The sequence below is a fragment of the Protopterus annectens genome, chromosome 1.part1 (assembly GCF_019279795.1).
Source record: "Protopterus annectens isolate FY-2018-M chromosome 1.part1, PAN1.0, whole genome shotgun sequence".
In the NCBI taxonomy this organism is placed as follows: Eukaryota; Metazoa; Chordata; order Ceratodontiformes; family Protopteridae; genus Protopterus; species Protopterus annectens.
Window position 1 is genome coordinate 167,489,974 of NC_056726.1, and position 22,985 is coordinate 167,512,958.

The following is a 22,985-nucleotide window of genomic DNA, read 5'->3' on the forward strand; positions in this document are numbered from 1 at the left end:
TGCAAGATTTGTTACAATGGACATCAGAAGCAGAATTGGCTTTTTGTAAACTGAAACAATTAATAGCATCCTCTCTAGTTCTGGGATTACCAAATTATCATAAACGTTTTTCCGGACTGTAGATTGCAAGCAGGGTTATATGACATCAGTACTAACACAACAACATGGGGATAAGCAACGTCCCATTGCTTACTATTCATCACAGCTGGACCCAGTGGCATGGTCACTACCCCACTGTGTCCAGGCAGTTGTTGCAGCTGCAATGGCGGTACAGGCATCAGCTTCAGTAGTTTTGTTCCACCTCCTCACTTTGAGGGTACCCCATGCAGTCGCGATTATCTTGTTGCAAGAAAAGATGGCATTTCTTTCCCCTGCTAGGCATCTCTCCTGCATGACTATATTATTGAGCCAACCTCATATGACAATTGAATGATGCACGACTTTGAACCCTTCTACTCTACCCCTGCAGGCGGCATACCGCACCGCTGCCTGCAGGTAATTGAGCAAAAGACACTACCTAGAAAAGACCTCACAGATGTCCCTTTGGATAATGCTGAGGTGACATACTACATGGATGGCTCATGCAAAAGGGGCCCTGCAGGACAGAACCTAGTAGGATATGCAGTAGTCTCTGATACTGAAGTTATAGAAGCGAAATCTTTACCGCACCATTTATCTGCACAGACAGCAGAACTGATTGCCCTGACACGGGCATGTACTTTAGCAAAGGGTAAATTTGTAAACATTTTTACTGATAGCCAGTACGCTTTCTCCACTGTACATGTGTTTGCACAACAGTGGAAAAACAGGGGAATGATAACATCTACTGGCAAACCTATAAATCATGCGCAGTCTATTTTAGATCTTTTAGAATCTATTCAGTTACCTCAGAAGGTGGCCATTTGCAAGTGTGCAGCTCACACCAAGCAACAAGATAGGATTTCAAAAGGTAATGCAAGAGCTGATACAGCTGTAAAACAAGCAGCTACATAGGTATTTCTTTTAAATGAGGAATTACAACCCTCTGAAATTTTGAATCTGGATATGTTAAAAGCAATGCAGACACTTACTACGCAAATTGAAAAACAGCAATGGATAAAATGAGGAGCAGTCCTCGAAAATGGGCTATACATCTCTAAGGAAGGGAAACCAATACTATCCTCTAATTTGTTCCGCTATGTGGCATTGTTGAGCCATGGGCAGTGCCATGTCTCAACAGGGGGGATGATACAGCTGGTGAACCAAGTGTTCACAACGTACAGCTTTACAAACTATTCTAAAAAATTTTGTTTAATGTGTCAGATTTGTAACAAACACCATGCACAGGGGGCGATAAAGCCCAAGCAAGGGAGTTTTCCCACACCACCATATCCGTTTCACACTATCTGTATGGATTTCATAGAATTTAACAAATGTGAGAATAAGAAGTATTGCCTTGTCATTATAGATATGTTTTCCAGATGGGTGGAAGCCTTTCCAACCAAAAACCCAGATGCAGCTACAGTGGCAAAAGTACTTGTCAAGGAAATTATTCCTAGGTTTGGCATTCCAGAGAGAATCTATAGTGACAATGGTACGCACTTTGTAAATCAAACCATACAGCAGCTGAGTAAGTTTTTTGGTATTTCTTTAAAAATTCAATGTGCATATCATCCGCAGTCTGCAGGGTTGGTTGAAAGACATAATGGTATACCGAAAAGCAAACTGAGGAAATTGATAGCTGAGACAGGGAAACCCTGGCTGTACTGTTTACCCCTGGCACTGTTGAACATGAGAACTGTCCCTACAGCAAAAGAACTGACTCCTTTTGAGAAGCTGTATGGGAGGGCTTATTACACCACCCCAGTGGAAACCTCTCATATCATCAGACCAGGAAGATGATTTTACGTTAGCTGAATATATGCAACGTTGTTGAGTTCTAAACATCTGTTGCAGTTTAATTCTGCTTCAGGTCAAAAACAAACCGAAACATCAGAAGTGGCAGTGACGCCAGGAGACTGGGTGTGGATTAAAATCGTGAAGCAAAAGAACTGGGCATCGCCATAGTGGGAAGGTCCTTACTAGGTGCTTCTTTCAATACCTACTGCAGTCAAAATAGCAGAGCAAGCTTCATGGATACATCTGACGCACTGCAAGTTGGTAAAGAACTTCAAGCTGGACAAAGACCTTACCTCTCCATCGGGACCCTAAGCACAAAAGTCTGGCTACAAAGGGGGGTCAGATCAATAGGAACTGATCCATCCCAAACCCAGTGAAGCAACCACTGGTGCTGGGGTCCTATAGGGCAGAGTGTAAGATCACGTGTCCTGGGCGAAAATGACGGAAGCAAGAAAGATCCGAATGCATCTGTTTGAAAGAGCAGGAGAAAACAGGTATGTAGAGCAACCATTTCCGCAGAAATATTGCATGACCATCCTGTTGACTGTATTAGTAATAATAATTTTTTTATTGTGGCCATTTCTCTTCTCAGCCACACAAGTAGAATGAAGTAAACGTGCAAAGTGGCACCCAAATTTCAATACATATCAGGCTATTAAGCACGCTTATGCAGACACCCTCAATATCTCCAATTGCTGGGTCTGTGCAGCTATTCCTACTGCACATGGAGGAATACCCTTAGTACAGATTCCCTTAAATATTAATCAAACCTGGCAAGCACTACTAAAGGATGCAGTGAATGTGACATTGATTAAAAGAGTGACCCTATTTTTACCCAAGGCAAAAAGATGAACAGAATGCTTTCAAAACTACGGAAAAACAGAAGTTGGAAATAGCACCTGTAATATGACAGTGATACATCACTGTAACCATGACAAATGAAGGCCAGCAGTTACAGGTTATGACTTTACTGAAAGGAAGAAAACGGATGATGAAAATCAAATCGTGTATAGTAAAATGTTCTGGGCTATGACCCAACAAAAGCCCGGTAACTGTAAAATCGGCAACATTTCAGTCGCAATTCCTGACAGCTACTTCATGTGTGGTGATAGAGCATATAAATGGCTACCAGGCAACTGGTCTGGAAGCTGTTTTCTGGCATATCTGATTCCAGCAATACGACATGTATCGACACTACTCCAGGGGAAAATTCGAAATGTTTGAGAAATCAAGAAACCTGCTAATCTGGTGGGACAAGTTGATGCATCCTGGATATATCACCATGATCTAGCCCATGTGAGTGACAAAGGACTGTCGCTCATGGATCTGGGCGATGACGTCATATCTTGGGCGGGCATAATACCAGCATACAGAGCAGTGAAATCGATCTGGGAGCTGAGAAAACTTTCCAAACTTCTTGAGACAATGAGTAATGTGACTTTTTCCGCCCTAGAATTGGTGACTGATGAACTCACAGCCATGAGGACAGTGGTGCTTCAAAATCGCATGGCGCTCGACTTCACCCTAGTGGCGAAAGGAGGGTTATGAGCTTTAATCCAGGAGGAGTGCTGTGCGTTTATTCCTGACAACAAACATGAAATAGACAGCCATCTCGAAATAATTCAGCAAGTGTCGGCCATGACCAAACCAGGACCAAATCCATTAACAGACTTTTTCCAAAAATGGTTCGGGGGTTGGGGCAGCATCTTGATGAACATTCTGATTGCCAACTGTGTAGGGGCAGCCTTACTGATGGTGTGTGGATGCTGCTGCATCCCCTGTATAAAAGGACTAGTTGAAAATTTCATAGACGCTTCAATTTCAAAGACTTTATATCAGAATGTTGAGTTAGAGGTACTAATTAAAAACTGAAGAAATACTTTCACAAGCTTGAACTGAATGACTCTCTAACTGCAAATCCCGAGTGGGAAATGGTTAAGGGAAGAAAAACTGTTTATGCTTGTTTTGAAAGTCGAATAAAGTATTAAAAAGGGGGAAATGTTAGGAAAATGTATAACTGCAATGCAATATGTAGGCTTAGTGTATTAAAATGTACAACTGCAATATGCAGGTTTAGTGAATTAAGGGTTAAAAGGAGTTAATACATTTATTCTGCTTATTCTGTGTGAAAATATGCAGCTGCTAGAAGCTTTGAAGATAAATTATTCTGCTTATTCTGTAAATCCACCATGGTCAGCAGAAAGTGTATTGAGGCCAGGACTGTACATTGAATGTATCATATTAGAACTATAGAAAGAATTGTGAGAAACTAAGGGAAGCTGAAACAAACTCAAGGCCAGATTGTTTTTCTCAAAAAACATGTTTTTGCAAGACAGCAATTATTTGACCATGTCAGCAGCAAATCTAATAATAGCATCTTTCTGTGAACTTGTAGAAAACTGTATAAAAACTGTAGGCTGAACTATGGAAAATCAGACAAACCTTGTACCTACATGCTTTGTCTCCTTGCTGCAAGTAATAAAAGGTACCTTGCTTGAACCTAACGTGCATTGATCTTTGTGTTTTCCTTTACACTAATAATGGTATCAGTGAATTTAATCAATTTTTAAGAAATGTGGATTTAATTTTATGAGACTGCTTATAAAATATAATGATGAGAAGTTGTGCAATTTAGTACAGGAAACTGATAATCTTAATACTAAAATAATCAATGACCTGTTATTTTCCGAATGGGAAAGATTATATACTAAACAATTTCACATAGCTGAAAAATGTATACGTAGTACCTGTGATAGAAAGTCTAAAAAATACAAAGAGATGTTGATCAATACAGGAAGGATTCAGCTTACATATGGTCTAAGGAAAAAGGAAAAAATAAGTATGACAACAAGACATACAACCAAACACAGGTAGAAAGAAATTTTCAGGATAGGTCACACTATTACAGGGAACAAAATTTTCAGAGGGACGATTCAGCTCAGGGACAACCATTTCAGAACAGAGCTCAACAACAACACTACCACCCAAATACAAGAACCAAGCAGAAGTATTGGCGGAAGAACAAACAGTGATAGAAGCACAAGACAATAACAAGCAGGTTAGAGATATTGTGATTACAGATAAAGTATATACATACAATAATTTTAACATTTACAACTATTCTAATATAATTATACATCATACACATTTTGATTTATTAACAAAGGGTATGAAATATATACCCAATCCCAATTTTGACCTTGTTGACTGTTTATGTGAGTTCAAAAAATACATTAGGAAGGTCAATCTAGCTGTATTGTTTAAAGACAAACATCAGACTCATACAAACAATAATGGAAATACTGTTGATATGTTAAGGAAAAATAGTACATACATCCCTCACAGTCACCCCACAGTGGACACGTATGGGAAAAAAGTGACAAGGGAAATATATCAGATGTACAACAAATTTAGAAGGACTACATTTATTAGCAACCTAACTAAGGATGAAGGGAAGACATTAAAAGATTTACAAAGGGATAATAACATTAGGGTGATGAAGCCTGACAAAGGGGGAGGGGTGGTCATTTATGACAGTACTGAATACACTAAAAAGATGTATGATATTCTCTACTATTCAGGCAATTATGAACCAGTGTCTATTAATGAGATCAATATAGCCTACCAAAGAATAGATTCATATTTGCAAGAATTTTTCATTGATGGTAGAATAACCATTAATACCTACAATTATTTAAAGGTAAAACATCCTAGACTTGCCACTTTGGTAGGCATACCTAAAGTACATAAGGACACCTCGGACCCCCCATTTAAACCCATCGTGTCAGGCAGTAAATCTAAAACTTTCCCTTTAGGTAAGTTTATTGACATTAGGTTAAAACATATATACAACTCAGTATCCCACATGGTGAAAGACTTGTGGAAGTTTTTCAGTATATATCCTGTTGATGCAAGGAAAGAAGGAGTTATATTTGTTACTATAGATGTAACTGATCTCTTTTCATGCATCCCTAAACAAGCAGGGTTAGAAGCTTTCAATAACATTATTATTAAACATACCAATTTCAGTTGGGATGAAGTAAGTTTAATTTTGGAGTTTATGTCCATTGTACTTGACAACAACTACATTTATTTTGAGGGGGAGCATTTCAAGCAGACCAGGGGGGTAGCTATGGGAGCAGCTTGTGCTCCCATATTTGCCAACCTGGTCATGCTTGATTGGGAAGATTCCCAATTGTTCCCCAGTGAACATTTCAAGTGTATTAAACATTACTTCAGATTTCTGGACAATAGTCATATATTATGGGAAGACAACATGGAGAAATTTCAGGCTTTCATACAATTTCTCAATAACAGTAGTGAATATTTAAATTTCACTTATACACACAGTTATGAAGGCTTGGCCTACCTTGATACTTATATTTACCTTCAATATCGGAAAAGTACTTTCCCCAATGATTATTTGGAATACAGTAGTTATCCAGATAAAGTTAAATATAACATATTTAAAGGACAGTGCATTTGAGCTGCACAGATGACATCTGAATACAACAACATGTTAGAGGAACTGAAATTTATAACAGAGTTATTTCAACAAAGAGGCTATCCCCAACATATGATGCAAAATGTTGTACAATATGTTAATCAGGAGTGGGGTATTAAATACAAGCCTCTATTAGGAGCTGGGATAGGGATTAAATCATGTCAGAATTTTGGACATAACACTAATATTATTGTGACAGGCTTCTATCAAAGATCTTTCATCATACAGTATAACTTAGCAGCCAAGGAAGTGATGAATATATTACATAAATATTGGTATCTGATAACATGTGATTCTACATTGTTAGACATCATGGGTACTAAACCTAATTTTATTTACAAAATGGGACAGAACATTAAGAAATATTTAGAGCAACATTCTGGAGGGCCAAAGACCATTAAGAAAGGATTTACAACACATAGTAAGAAATGTGGTGCATGCAATCAATGCTTTTACATATTGGAAATTGATAAAATTATTTTAGACAATGGATCTAAGACATTAGTTAGATTCAAGCAAGGAAACTGCAATACAAGTAAAATCCAAAATCAATGGTAGAGGCAAAACGACAACTGCAGAGAAATAGCGTACATCAATTTATTATCCGCTTTCGTCAAAGACTTCATCAGAATAAAATAAAAATCCAAATCACATGTTTAAATACAAAAAACAAGTCACATGGTTAATTAATCAATCAATAATGAGGTAAAAATAAAACCATTGCCTTAAAGGGCAAGCTTGAATTTCAAGCAAAATGAAGACAAAATAAATTTTCATCTTTGTTAATATTAAGTTTATGATGCTTCAAAAAACATTTGACATTGAGGGGGTGTGGCCAAGGATGAACACAGGATAGCAGCAGATTTTTTCAGCTCCACCAATTTCATTACACTGACAGGAATTAATTACTTAAAAAATTAATTTTTGAAGTAATTTTCTTTCTAAATATGTTTGTTTTATATAGTTCTTGAACTATATCTAAAAAGAAAGGAAATTTTAACAATATTCCTGTCAGAAATCACTTTGGAAATTTTCCTGTCAGTTTATCAGTCTGAAATGAGTTCCAGTAAGACAAATTCTCAAGACTCCAGCATCAAGAAAGAACTTCAGTCTCTGATAACTATAATCCAGCAACTTACTGCTAAGATGGATAAAATGGATACTAAAATAGATACCTTCATAGAAAAAACTACAAAACAAATAGACTTGTTACATATAGACCTGCAACAACAGAAGATCCAGATGACAGGCATAGAAGAAGCTGTGAATGACATGGAAAATAGAATCCAAGAAGAGGAAATCAACATTGAGTTTCTGCTGAAACAAAATACCCATTTACAAACAAAGCTGGATGACCTGGAAAATAGATCTAGACGAAATAACATTAGGATTTTTGGACTGCCAGAAAATATTGAGGTTAACAATATTACTTCTTTTTTAACAACATGGCTCCCTAAAACTTTAGACTTACCAGAAGCATTCTCTTTTGGTATCGAAAGAGCACATAGATCTATAGCTAATACTAACTCTAACAAAAACTATCCTGGATCAGTTATAGTTAGATTTCTATCATCTTTTGATAAAGAGATGGTTCTTAAATCTGCTTGGGCTAAAGCTCCTGTTAAGATTAATGAGACAACTGTGCGTTTTGACAATGACTATTCTTCCTTGGTAATAGCTAAAAGAAAAGTTTTTCTGCCACTAATAAGGGAGCTTAAAAAAGCACAGTTTAAAACATAACTTCTGTTTCCTGCCAAGCTAAAAATCTTCCTTCCTGATGGTCCTAAAATTTTTGATGACTTAGACTCTGCTTTACTGTTTATCAAAAAAATAAGATTTTGGATAAAATAGAGGAAATGGAATGGGCTAGTCCTTCATTAAAGAGACTGGCAACTGAAACTTCGTGGAAGACTTCAGAGAAGAAGAAGAGACTAAAAAACAAAGGATTTGTTCTATGTTTTTTTTTTCTTTTTTTTCTCATCATTTTACTTCATTATTAATCTTTTTAAATATAATTCCTGCATTTCCAGAAAGTCACAAATATTCTGAAAAGATTTAATCAAAGTTATTCTCTGTGTGCAAAGAAATGTTTTGTTTCATAACCAGTCAAAATATCTGAGGAACTAATAACAAGCTATTATTCAATTTGTTTCTCTTTCTGAAAAAGAGAAGTAAGGTCAGTAATTTGATACATTTTTTTTTCTCTTTTTTTCTCCTTTTCTTCTTTTCTTTGTTTAAACAATGACATTCTATTTAGATTATGTAGTGGGTAAAGGGTGGGGGAGGGCAGGGAGAGAAGAGTAATGAAAATATGATAAATGGAATAATAACATATTTATTCCTTGTAAAAAGTTTATATGTTCTTCAAATGCTATTCCTAATTATACTTTCTTGATTATACTGCTTATACTTGTTTGAAAATAATCTGTCATGCTTTAACTAATAATAATTAGAACTAAATAATACTAAATAATATGTTTTATTTTTAACTCTATTAATATAAACAGTAAGTAATATTCCATTGTATATACTTCCTATAGCTTTCTCTTACATTTTTTCTATTTCTGCTTTACACTCTTTTATTTTCTACTCTCTTTTTCTTTTCTTTATTCTTTCTCTATTTTTTTTCATATTAATATATAGAAATGCTTTTGATCATATAGACACAGTAAATAATAAGATTTGCATAAAAATTGAGTTGGGACAAAAATATTGAGTTTTATTACTTATTAATAACTTTGGGCTTAATTTCACTTACATAGAGGCTGTAATAACCTGTAAAATACATCGCAAAGGTTTTGTCATGTTTTGATGCATTTACACTGCTAAATGAATGTTTGTCACTAGTTTTTAACAAGTTTCCCACCAAAATGTTAAGGGAGACAATCTGGGATGTGTGCTGCCTCATGAACAGTGTCCTCGAGTTGTTTTAAAAGCTTCAACTCTCAGAATTCTTACAGAGAAGCTGAAAGCAGTCAATTTGACCTTTGACCTAGATATCACACTGACACATTGCAGATTCAGGAAGAACACTCTACCAGGAAGTAGAACTGATGCAAATGTGACTATGTGAAGGAAAATGAACTCTTTAACATTTAAATGTGAGTTATTTTATATAATTACTTAAATATCTATGTTATAATTCATAAAATATGTCAGTTATAATGATTTTAAATGATGCAGTTTCTTGTAGTAAGTAAATGTCTTATTTTAGAAGGCATAGAAAATGAAACATTTATTCAAGTGTTTTTGAAAATCTACTTGACTGCAGCATACTAATCTGTGTTAAAAACTTATGTTCCAAACATATACATTACTATAACTCATTTAATTCATCTTATTGACAAGCATAAATAACGTTATAACTCTATTCTGGAAGAAATTGTCATGTGATATATTTTAAAGCAGTAGTATAGACATACAAAATACAGATGGCTTTTTTTACAATAATGCAAGTGTTTCTGAGAATGTGCATAACTATGCAGTATGGTTTATAACAATTTCTATAAATATAATATTTTATTCTATTGACAATAATGAGTATGAGTAAAATGCTCATATACAAGCAATTCAAGGTTTTTTTGGAAGCTGTTGACTGCATTTACATGACAGAAAATAGATGCATCTTAATATATGTAATGTCTGAACCATATTAGCCAAAGTTTTTGATTTAAATGAATGTTAGAACTTATTTTTACATACTTTGAATAAATTAATATGTAAATATGCCTTCCTTTTTTTTTTTTTTTCTCTCTCTCTTTCTTTCACTCTCTCTCCCTCTTTCACGTCTTTTATTTCTCTCTCTCCTCTTGGTTCCTAATATCAAGATTATTTGAATGCTATTTGAATACAAGTGTATTATATTACATAGATGTATATAGTAGTATGAATAGTTTTTAAAAAAAAGTTTATTTTAGTTTATATGATGCTGTTTTATCAAATGTGTAGTTTTGTCTTGCTAGATAATTGAATTGAAAGCTGTTAATTTAAGTTAAATATAACCAGTATTAAATTGATAAGGTGGTAGCTGAGGTACTGCTGCTTAGGGTAGGGGTTAAATTGAGTGGTAAATACTACTCTAAGTTGGAGTTTTAACTCCAGGCTGGATGCAAGGTTTAATCCTTACATTATTTTCACTTGTTCATTGTTATATGTATATAGTTTTGACATCCACAATATATTTTGTACACTCATTGTCACTACAAACAAAATTGAATCCTATACAAAATCCCATAAGAGATTCAATAAATACAGCTATATTTAAAGGTACACCTAAAGGAGGAGATGTAACATTACTTATGTTGTTATTTGTTATTTTGATCATAAGATTCTTAAGTTTTAAAAATGCCAAATGACATCTTTAAAAGGAATTTCTTTAAACATTAATGGATTGAATAATTTGTGTAAAAGGGCAAGCCTAATAAGATACATTAATTTACATAAGGCCAACTTAGTCTTCCTGCAAGAAACCCATCTCTTGAAAAAAGATATTGATAAACTAGCCACAAACAAATATACAGTATTGGTTAGTTCAGAGCACACTCAGAAAAAGAGGAGTGGCTATTTTATGGAATAAAAGTATGCCCATTCCTAAAACCATTAAGTCTTATCAGGATGACAAAGGAATGTTTTGTATGGTTACAATACAAATTAATGGGAAGACTTACACTTTAATTAATGTATATTGGATACCTGGAATTGGTATTAATACAGTGAAACATCATCTTGATAAGATCATATCATTCTCTATAGGAGATATTATTTTAGCTGGTGACTTTAATTGTATACTACATGAAAGTGATACTACCACTATAGGAAAAAGAAGAATTACATCTAATGCAAAACATTTAAATGATTTTGCTAATTCTTATCATTTGAATGATATTAATAATCAGATAGATTCAAAATCATTACCATACACCTTTTTCTAACAGATACAAAACTTATTCAAAAATAGATAGGGTCTTTATTTCTAACCAGATGGTAACAGATTTAATTAATTCCAAAATCATTTCATGTCCTATATCTGATCATAATTCAATTGTTTTTGAATTCATGATAAAAATACTCATAATGTGCAGATCAAAAGGATACCAGCGTACTTAACTCAACTAAAAGACTATAAAGAATATATACTTTCAGAAGTAAAACATTTTTAGACATAAATAATACTCCTGAAGTCTCCATTGTCTATGTTTGGGATGCCTTAAAATCATATCTATATGGACAAAGTATCAGATGGTATAATAATAAAAGGAAATCTTGGGATAAGGAATTGTTAGATATTCAAAGTAAATTAGACTCTTATAAACATAATAATAAAGAAAATATTATGGACAAGAAAGTTATTGAAGAAATAAACAAACTAAATGAGAAATACAAAGAAATTTTAACTCATAAAGTTAAAATAACTTTAGAGAAATACAAGTTTTTGTCTTATTCAATAAGCCCCAAATACTTACATAGACTTAAAAATAAAACAAAAAGGTTGAATAAACAAAACCATATCAAAGAAATCTTTTCTCTAAGGAAAAAGAAGAATGTTTCTAGTATACCAGAAATACTAGATGAATTTAGAAATCACTTCCACAAGATTAACCATAATAACATTAACATGGAACCTAAAGATAAAATAAAGGAGTTTATAACCACAGACATGAATAAAAAGCTTAATAAACAACAGATTAAACTACTGGACAAAAGTATTTCATATACAGAGGTTATTACACAAATAAATAAGCTTAAATCAAACAAAGCACCGGGTAATGATGGTATTATACCAGAGATATATAAAATCCTTTCTAAAAGTACATATTCATGAATACATAAGGTTTTTATTTTGGCCCAAACTGAGTTAATAACCCTCCCATCTTGGCAATATACATTTATTTCACCAATTTTAAAACCTAATAAAGATCCAACTAGATGTACTTCATATCGGCCCATCTCATTACTTAATGTTGATTATAAAATGTTTATGAGTATTTTTGCTGATAGATTGAAGACAATCATTCCCGACATTATAGATATAGATCAGACAGGCTTCATTGTAAATAGAAATACTTTGATAATATAAGAAGAACTTTAACATTAATTGATTTTGCAAATAGGAAAAGAAAGATTTAACACTTATTAGTCTTGATATAAGTTCAGCATTTGATTCAGTAAGTTGGGACTATCTGTTTACCTTACTGAAGTGCACAAACTTCTCAGATGCATTTGTAAATCTAATTGAGCATTTATACAAAGGAACATTGGCTTATATTAAGGTAGGAACACATGTTTCACAAAAATACCCATTTTAAAGGTACAAAACAAGGATGTCCACTTTCTCCACTATTATTCACTTTAGTAATGGAGCCTTGGGCTAATTTGATCAGAAACAGTACTGACATAGAAGGTTTTGAAATAGATGAAAATACAACATCCAAAATTCAACTTTTTGCAGATGATGTTCTAATTACATCAGCAGGATGTAATTCTTCTATGCAGTCTCTATTTGATAAAATGATGAATTTTAAAAGTATTTCTGGTTTAATATTCAATGAAGAAAAAACTAAAATACTACCTATATATACACGAAAAAATATTCTCATTAGTGATTTTACTAAATATGCACCCAATTCAGGTCAGATAACTTATTTAGGTATAATACTATCTAAAGATATTAAATCTATTATATATAATAATTATAATACCTGTTTTCTTAATATACAAAATCTTTTAATACCTGGAATAATATGTTTTTACTATGGAGGAGAGACTTACAATTATTAAAATGATAATATTCCCCAAGATTTTATACTTAATACAATCAATAATACTTCCACCTACAAAAATAATTATCAAGAAACTGAATACACTAATGTTAAATTTCCTATGGGCACCTAATAGACCTAGGATTGCATTAAAGAAACATACTAATAGCTGGTCTCAAGGGGTATTTCTTTTCCAGACTTTAATTTATATACTATCTCTTCTATTGTAAAAGTTATTACTTTATTAATAGATCAGTCATATGTCATAAAATGGAAAGATTATTGGGAGCTAATTAGTATGCACTTCATGAAAATCTCCTTAACACATAAAAATATGATTGTAAATAACTCCATGTTATGGTTACTAAAGGAATTTTGTACTTCACCTATTACACCTAAACATATGGTTTGTTACCCATTAAATATTATTATTAGCTATCGTAACTTTATATTCATGCACCCTAAGTATAGGGAATGGAATTTTATTATATTCCCTATAATGTATACTCAGGGTATGCTTTTGTCATCTACTTCTGAAGGAACTCATTTAGCTATAGATAATGATCTAAAGTACTGGTATCAGTTGATATCTGATAATAAACTTAAAAAATCTAGATTTCTTAAAACAAGAATTTGATCTAAGAGAAACTTCCTGGTTAGAGGTTCAGACCTTTAGACAACATCTCATTAATAAAATAGATCTAATGTCTATAACAGTTAAAGAATCTATTCCAACACTGACTGATTACTTGATATTAAATTTACAACATAAAGTTTCTGATAAAGGTGAACTTTCATACATACATAAAATTATCAGACAAAAAACTTTTTACAGTGTAGATACATACTGGAATTATTTCACTTCTATTAATGGGGACCCACCAAATCAACAAGATAAACAATATATATTGAATCTGCCTATAGAACTACGTCTTCCATTGTCTGGAGACTTTATACATGGAAATTTTTACATAGATCTTTTATACACCTTTGATGATGAATAAAATAAATAATAAAGATAATCTATGTAAGAGATGTAATGTAGAAATTAATGCTGACTGGGCTCATATGTTTTATGATTGTATAAAATTGAAAGAATACTGGAAGTCAATTAATGAATTTTGCAGGCTCTTTTACAGATAATTTCATTATTTCTAAATCTCTTATATTATTCAACACACCTGTACCTCAAAGTGTTAAAAGGTTAAGCTTCCTTGTTATGGTCTATTCTAGCAGTGGCTAGGAAAATAATAACCAGAAATTGGATTTCAGATACACCTCCTTCGTTCAATGAATTTAAAAATGTTATGAATATAGTGTGCCATATGGAAATAAACACAATTAGGTCAAGAACAACTAGAAAACATCTTATTATATTGTATGGGATAATTTACAAAATTTGTTAAAAAAATCCTAATTTCAATAGCATGGTATTTTAGTTTAATTAATTGATCTGATTGTAATGGATGTCTTTGTAAATACTTTAGTTGTTTTGTTGAATGTTATAATCATATCTATTTTTAATTACTTGTATAAAATTGTTATGATATTTCTCTTGTATGTTAAAACAATAAACCTGTTTTGAAAAAAAAAAACATTTGACATTAACTGCTTCATTAAGACCGATGTCCGATTTTAATTTAATTTGCCAATAAGCTTCTCTTTGTAATAAATAATTCTTATGATCCCCGTCTCTCATGTCTTTGTGACAGACCTCAAGGACAGAAAACAAAAATTTGTGAAAAGACTGACAAACTATAGAATGTCTAAACAGAGCGTTCTTTTCATCATTAGTTCTAATACAATACAAATGTTCCCTGATACGGGTTTTTAACTGTCTAGTGGTCATTCCAATGTAAAATGCGGTGCATGAGGAACAAAAAGCAATATAAATAACTCCTGAAGTACAGCAGTTAACGTAACCAGGAACTGCCAAAATCCTGTCAGATGAAACAACTGAAATATAAGGGCCTAGAGAAATAAATTTACACATATTGCACTGATGGCAGCAGTGCATACCTTTCCTGTCAGAAATAACAGTAGGAAAATTGCTGTGATGGTTTTCCAGAATCTTTTTCAAATTAAAATAATTTCTCTGTACAAACAATGGTTTGTCTCACAAAATGTTGTAAATATCTGAGTTCCCTCTAATTCTCCAATTCCTACCCAAAATACGTTGAATGCGTTGACAATCAGAGCTCATCTCTAGAGAGCAAATCAAATTCGCATTTACTTCATTATTACTAACATTCTTAACAAGGGCATTGGGATTATCAACCCTTAAATCTAATAAAGGTGGATATTGGATAGCCCGTTTGGTACAAATGTCATCACTAACCAGATGGTAACAGATTTAATTAATTCCAAAATCATTTCATGTCCTATATCTGATCATAATTCAATTGTTTTGAATTCATGATAAAAATACTCATAATGTTCAGATCAAAAGGATACCAGCATACTTAACTCAACTAAAAGACTATAAAGAATATATACTTTCAGAAGTAAAACATTCTTTAGACATAAATAATACTCCTGAAGTCTCCATTGTCTATGTTTGGGATGCCTTAAAATCATATCTATATGAACAAAGTATCAGATGGTATAATAATAAAAGGAAATCTTGGGATAAGGAATTGTTAGATATTCAAAGTAAATTAGACTCTTATAAACATAATAATAAAGAAAATATTATGGACAAGAAAGTTATTGAAGAAATAAACAAACTAAATGAGAAATACAAAGAAATTTTAACTCATAAAGTTAAAATAACTTTAGAGAAATACAAGTTTTTGACCTATTCAATAAGCCCCAAATACTTACATAGACTTAAAAATAAAACAAAAAGGTTGAATAAACAAAACCATATCAAAGAAATCTTTTCTCTAAGGAAAAAGAAGAATGTTTCTAGTATACCAGAAATACTAGATGAATTTAGAAATCACTTTCACAAGATTAACCATAATAACTTTAACATGGAACCTAAAGATAAAATAAAGGAGTTTATAACCACAAACATGAATAAAAAGCTTAATAAACAACAGATTAAACTACTGGACAAAAGTATTTCATATACAGAGGTTATTACACAAATAAATAAGCTTAAATCAAACAAAGCACCGGGTAATGATGGTATTATACCAGAGATATATAAAATCCTTTCTAAAAGTACATATTCATTAATACATAAGGTTTTTATTTTGGCCCAAACTGAGTTAATAATCCCCCATCTTGGCAATATACATTTATTTCACCAATTTTAAAACCTAATAAAGATCCAACTAGATGTACTTCATATCGGCCCATCTCATTACTTAATGTTGATTATAAAATGTTTATGAGTATTTTTGCTGATAGATTGAAGACAATCATCCCCGGCATTATAGATATAGATCAGACAGGCTTCATTGTAAATAGAAATACTTTTGATAATATAAGAAGAACTTTAACATTAATTGATTTTGCAAATAGGAAAAAGAAAGATTTAACACTTATTAGTCTTGATATAAGTTCAGCATTTGATTCAGTAAGTTGGAACTATCTGTTTACCTTACTGAAGTGCACAAACTTCTCAGATGCATTTGTAAATCTAATTGAGCATTTATACAAAGGAACATTGGCTTATATTAAGGTAGGAACATATGTTTCACAAAAATACCCATTTTTAAAGGTACAAAACAAGGATGTCCACTTTCTCCACTATTATTCACTTTAGTAATGGAGCCTTGGGCTAATTTGATCAGAAACAGTACTGACATAGAAGGTTTTAAAATAGATGAAAATACAACATCCAAAATTCAACTTTTTGCAGATGATGTTCTAATTACAACAGCAGGATCTAATTCTTCTATGCAGTCTCTATTTGATAAAATGATGAATTTTAAAAGTATTTCTGGTTTAATATTCAATGAAGAAAAAACTAAAATACTACCTATATATACACGAAAAAATATTCTCATTAGTGATTTTACTAAATATGCACCCAATTCAGGTCAGATAACTTATTTAGGTATAATACTATCTAAAGATATTAAATCTATTATATATAATAATTATAATACCTGTTTTCTTAATATACAAAATCTTTTTAATACCTGGAATAATATGTTTTTTACTATGGAGGAGAGACTTACAATTATTAAAATGATAATATTCCCCAAGATTTTATACTTAATACAATCAATAATACTTCCACCTACAAAAATAATTATCAAGAAACTGAATACACTAATTTTAAATTTCCTATGGGCACCTAATAGACCTAGGATTGCAATAAAGAAACATACTAATAGCTGGTCTCAAGGGGGTATTTCTTTTCCAGACTTTAATTTATATACTATCTCTTCTATTGTAAAAGTTATTACTTTATTAATAGATCAGTCATATGTCAAAATGGAAAGATTATTGGGAGCTAATTAGTATGCACTTCATGAAAATCTCCTTAACACATAAAAATATGATTGTAAATAACTCCATGTTATGGTTACTAAAGGAATTTTGTACTTCACCTATTACACCTAAACATATGGTTTGTTACCCATTAAATATTATTATTAGCTATCGTAACTTTATATTCATGCACCCTAAGTATAGGGAATGGAATTTTATTATATTCCCTATAATGTATACTCAGGGTATGCTTTTGTCATCTACTTCTGAAGGAACTCATTTAGCTATAGATAATGATCTAAAGTACTGGTATCAGTTGATATCTGATAATAAACTTAAAAATCTAGATTTCTTAAAACAAGAATTTGATCTAAGAGAAACTTGCTGGTTAGAGGTTCAGACCTTTAGACAACATCTCATTAATAAAATAGATCTAATGTCTATAACAGTTAAAGAATCTATTCCAACACTGACTGATTACTTGATATTAAATTTACAACATAAAGTTTCTGATAAAGGTAAACTTTCATACATACATAAAATTATCAGACAAGAAACTTTTACAGTGTAGATACATACTGGAATTATTTCACTTCTATTAATGGGGACCCACCAAATCAACAAGATAAACAATATATATTGGAATCTGCCTATAGAACTACGTCTTCCATTGTCTGGAGACTTTATACATGGAAATTTTTACATAGATCTTTTATACACCTTTGATGATGAATAAAATAAATAATAAAGATAATCTATGTAAGAGATGTAATGTAGAAATTAATGCTGACTGGGCTCATATGTTTTATGATTGTATAAAATTGAAAGAATACTGGAAGTCAATTAATGAATTTTTGCAGGCTCTTTTTACAGATAATTTCATTATTTCTAAATCTCTTATATTATTCAACACACCTGTACCTCAAAGTGTTAAAAAGGTTAAGCTTCCCTTGTTATGGTCTATTCTAGCAGTGGCTAGGAAAATAATAACCAGAAATTGGATTTCAGATACACCTCCTTCGTTCAATGAATTTAAAAATGTTATGAATATAGTGTGCCATATGGAAATAAACACAATTAGGTCAAGAACAACTAGAAAAACATCTTATTATATTGTATGGGATAATTTACAAAATTTGTTAAAAAATCCTAATTTCAATAGCATGGTATTTTAGTTTAATTAATTGATCTGATTGTAGTGGATGTCTTTGTAAATACTTTAGTTGTTTTGTTGAATGTTATAATCATATCTATTTTTAATTACTTGTATAAAATTGTTATGATATTTCTCTTGTATGTTAAAACAATAAACCTGTTTTGAAAAAAAAAAAAAAAACATTTGGCATTAACTGCTTCATTAAGACCAGGGGGACTGTCCGATTTTAATTTAATTTGCCAATAAGCTTCTCTTTGTAATAAATAATTCTTATGATCCCCGTCTCTCATGTCTTTGTGACAGACCTCAAGGACAGAAAACAAAAATTTGTGAAAAGACTGACAAACTATAGAATGTTTAAATAGAGCGTTCTTTTCATCATTAGTTCTAATACAATACAAATGTTCCCTGATACGGGTTTTTAACTGTCTAGTGGTCATTCCAATGTAAAATGCGGTGCATGAGGAACAAAAAGCAATATAAATAACTCCTGAAGTGCAGCAGTTAACGTAACCAGGAACTGCCAAAATCCTGTCAGATGAAACAACTGAAATATAAGGGCCTAGAGAAATAAATTTACACATATTGCACTGATGGCAGGAGTGCATACCTTTCCTGTCAGAAATAACAGTAGGAAAATTGCTGTGATGGTTTTCCAGAATCTTTTTCAAATTAAAATTATTTCTCTGTACAAACAATGGTTTGTCTCCCAAACTGTTGTAAATATCTGAGTTCCCTCTGATAATTCTCCAATTCCTACCCAAAATACGTTGAATGCGTTGACAATCAGAGCTCATCTCTAGAGAGCAAATCAAATTCGCATTTACTTCATTATTACTAACATTCTTAACAAGGGCATTGGGATTATCAACCCTTAAATCTAATAAAGGTGGATATTGGATAGCCCGTTTGGTACAAATGTCATCACTAATTTGAGTTAATGTCAATTTATCATATCCCCTATTGATAAATAAGGAGATAATAAAATCAAATTCCTGAAACAAGTCAATGTCCTTAGAAGTCATCCGACAGGCCCTAATAAACTGCCCCCTAGGGATGTTAATAATGACATGTTTAGGATGTCCGCTCCTATAGTGCAAGTATCCATTGTTAAAAGTCTTTTTCCTATAAATACAACTGTGTAGTCTTTTCTCACTAAAATCCCATTTTAGGGAAACGTCCAAAAAATTGACTTCCAGTCCCCTACTACCAATTACAAACTTCAAATAGTCTGAAAAAGAATTAATATCAGAAATAAAAATCTCAACAGTAGATACATCACCTTCAATAATAAAAAATAAATCGTCCATAAAACAATAAAAGGGAATATTGTATTTACTTGTCAAAATGGGAAAAAATTGACGCTCCCACCATAGCATAACTAAATTGGCATAGGCGGGGGCTGCCGGAGACCCCATAGCAACCCCTCTTTTTTGCCTATAGTAAACCTGCTCAAAAAGAAAAAAATTATTTTCCAAAATAATCTCTAACAACCTACAAATAAGAGAAATCAAATTATTGGTAAAACCAGAATGATACATGGATAAAAAATTTCTAATAGCCTCAACCCCTTCATGATGGGGAATACAAGTAAACAGTGATACTACATCAATGGTAAACATGACGTGTTTATGTGGATCAAAACCAAAGGTGGTGGCAAAGATGTTAATCTTGTTAAGAAAATGCCAAGAATCACGAATGTATGAAGGTTCATTGGAAACAATAGGTCCCAGTATAGCATCAAGAAACAGGGCCAATCCCTCCGTAACTGAATGGGGGGAAGACACGATAGGTCTAAATGGTGGATTGTTAATTGACTTATGAGTTTTGGGTATCCCAAAAATAACCCCAATTCTCGGCTCTTCTAAGCATCGTAAACTTAATATTAACAAAGATGAAAATTTATTTTGTTTTCATTTTGCTTGAAATTCAAGCTTGCCCTTTAAGGCAATGGTTTTATTTTTACCTCATTATTGATTGATTGATTAACCATGTGACTTGTTTTTTGTATTTAAACATGTGATTTGGATTTTTATTTTATTCTGATGAAGTCTTTGATGAAAGCGGATAATAAATTGATGTACGCTATTTCTCTGCAGTTGTCGTTTTGCCTCTACCATTGATTTTGGATTTTACTAGTTTTTTGACTTTTTTTCAAGTTGAAACTGCAATACAAAAATGCTTGTGTATATGGCAAAGTGTAGTGCATGCACCAGTTTTTACATAGGTAAGAAAGACGGAAGAAGCTTCTGTTTGAACAGGAGCGAAAACGCTTGTTTATCTATTTTAAATAAATTGCGTTACATTTTATTGGAACCTTGGTCTCGCCTGGGCACTTTGTTTGTTTTATAGGTAAGAAAGAAAGAAGTTTCAAAAAGCTGATTTATGATCATACATATAATATAAGAACAAAAGACACCACAAATGCACTATATAGACATCTTGAGAAGAAAGGAGAATTACATCAATTTAAATTTGCCATTTTAGACATAATCAACACGAATCCTAGGGGAGGTGATCACAAAACCTTGTTTAATTACAAGGAAGTATGGTGGCAGATATATTTGGATGCAACTACCCCACCCCCGGTCTCAATGATCATATCCCATGTAAGCCCACTTTGGAAATGTTGCACTAATAAGGTACTTCATATTTAACATCACAAAGATAGTTCTAGTGAGAAAGAGGGTTATAACATACAATACAACCATTCATTATAGCAGGCCACGTGGTTATTATTCAAATGAGTCATATTTTTAGTATGTGTAAATAGATGTACATTTTAATTATTAGTTTCAAGATATGTCATATAGGAATCATATACTTATTTATTATTTTATTTTATTTTTATTTTACATTTGTTGACCGGGATAGTCCGACTGGATGCATGTCCATTTTCAGCGGAGGCCCAGGGAGAAAAGCTCCAAGGGTAAGCAGATACAGCATTATATAATGCCAGCATTACATATTACAAACAGACTATTTACAGAAATTACATAAGTAAGCACATTAAACAAGTTCCACAGGTTACAATTAATCCTGAGCACAAGTCAGGATTAAATTAAATTACACAGTAAACTGGTTAACAGATTTTTACACATTCTAGAGAGAGTTAGCCAGGCTTGATACATTGACATAGCCAGTTAAGTGACAACGGTTGTTTGAGTCTAGTTTTAAATTGACCTAAGGTGGAAAGTAAGGTAATATCAGCTGGAAGAGAGTTCCAGGATCTACTTACAGAGTTTGCAAAGAGAGAATCACCGGCTGTATTATTAATTTTGCTAGTCTGAATTAGTAGTTTGTTAGAGGATCGAAGTGGTCTAGGATTGTTATAGGGGGTGATAATATTTTTAAGTGCAGGAGTATTGTCCGGATTATAGAGGATTTTATAGGCCATAATCAGTTGGTTATACTGGATTAGGCTGGGTAGTTCAAGCCACCCAAGCTGATTTAGATTGATGCAATGATGTGTCCTAAAAGGCAGCCCAGTGGCAAACCTGGCAATGTGGTTGTAGCAAATTGAGAGTTTGTTAAGGACAGTCTTGTTTAAATTTGAGAGTAGAGGGGATGCATAAAGAAGGGTTGAAAGAAGGTGAGAGCGAGCTATGGCAATTTTAGCTGGAGGGGTTAGGAAGGCTTTTATTCTGTAAAGTGACCCTAGTTTTTTATTGATGGTTTTGATAGTTTGGTTAACATGTAGGTCAAATTTTAGATTATTGTCTATGATGACACCTAATAGTTTTGTAGATGGGTCAGGGGAGATTATTGTGCCATTATTTGACTTTATCGTAAAGGTGAAAGCGGTAGACCTACGTGTTGGTGAAAATAACAGCATTTTAGTTTTTTTTGGGCTTTAGGATCAGACGATGTTCAGAAAGCCAGTTTTCTATTTTATTAAAGGTGGTCTGGGTAGCTGACCATAACTCTACTGGAGATGTGGCTGAGCAAATCAGAGTAGAGTCATCAGCATATTGGATACAGCTGACTTTTGGGATGACAGTATAAAGGTTGTTAATGAAGATGGAGAACAGCAAGGGCCCTAGTATAGAGCCTTGTGGTACTCCAAGGGTGTTAGGTAGAAGGTTAGAGAGTTTGTTCTGGCAGAGGACAGCCTGCTGTCGACCATTCAGGTAGGATTGAAACCATTGGAGGGCTCCAGTATCTAGACAGAATGTTTGCAGGGTGTGGATTAAAAGTTGGTGATCAACCATATCGAATGCCTTGGAAAGATCCAAAAAGAGGGCTGAGGATATATAATTATTGTTGTGATCATGGTTTATGGTGTTAGTAAAGGCTAGGA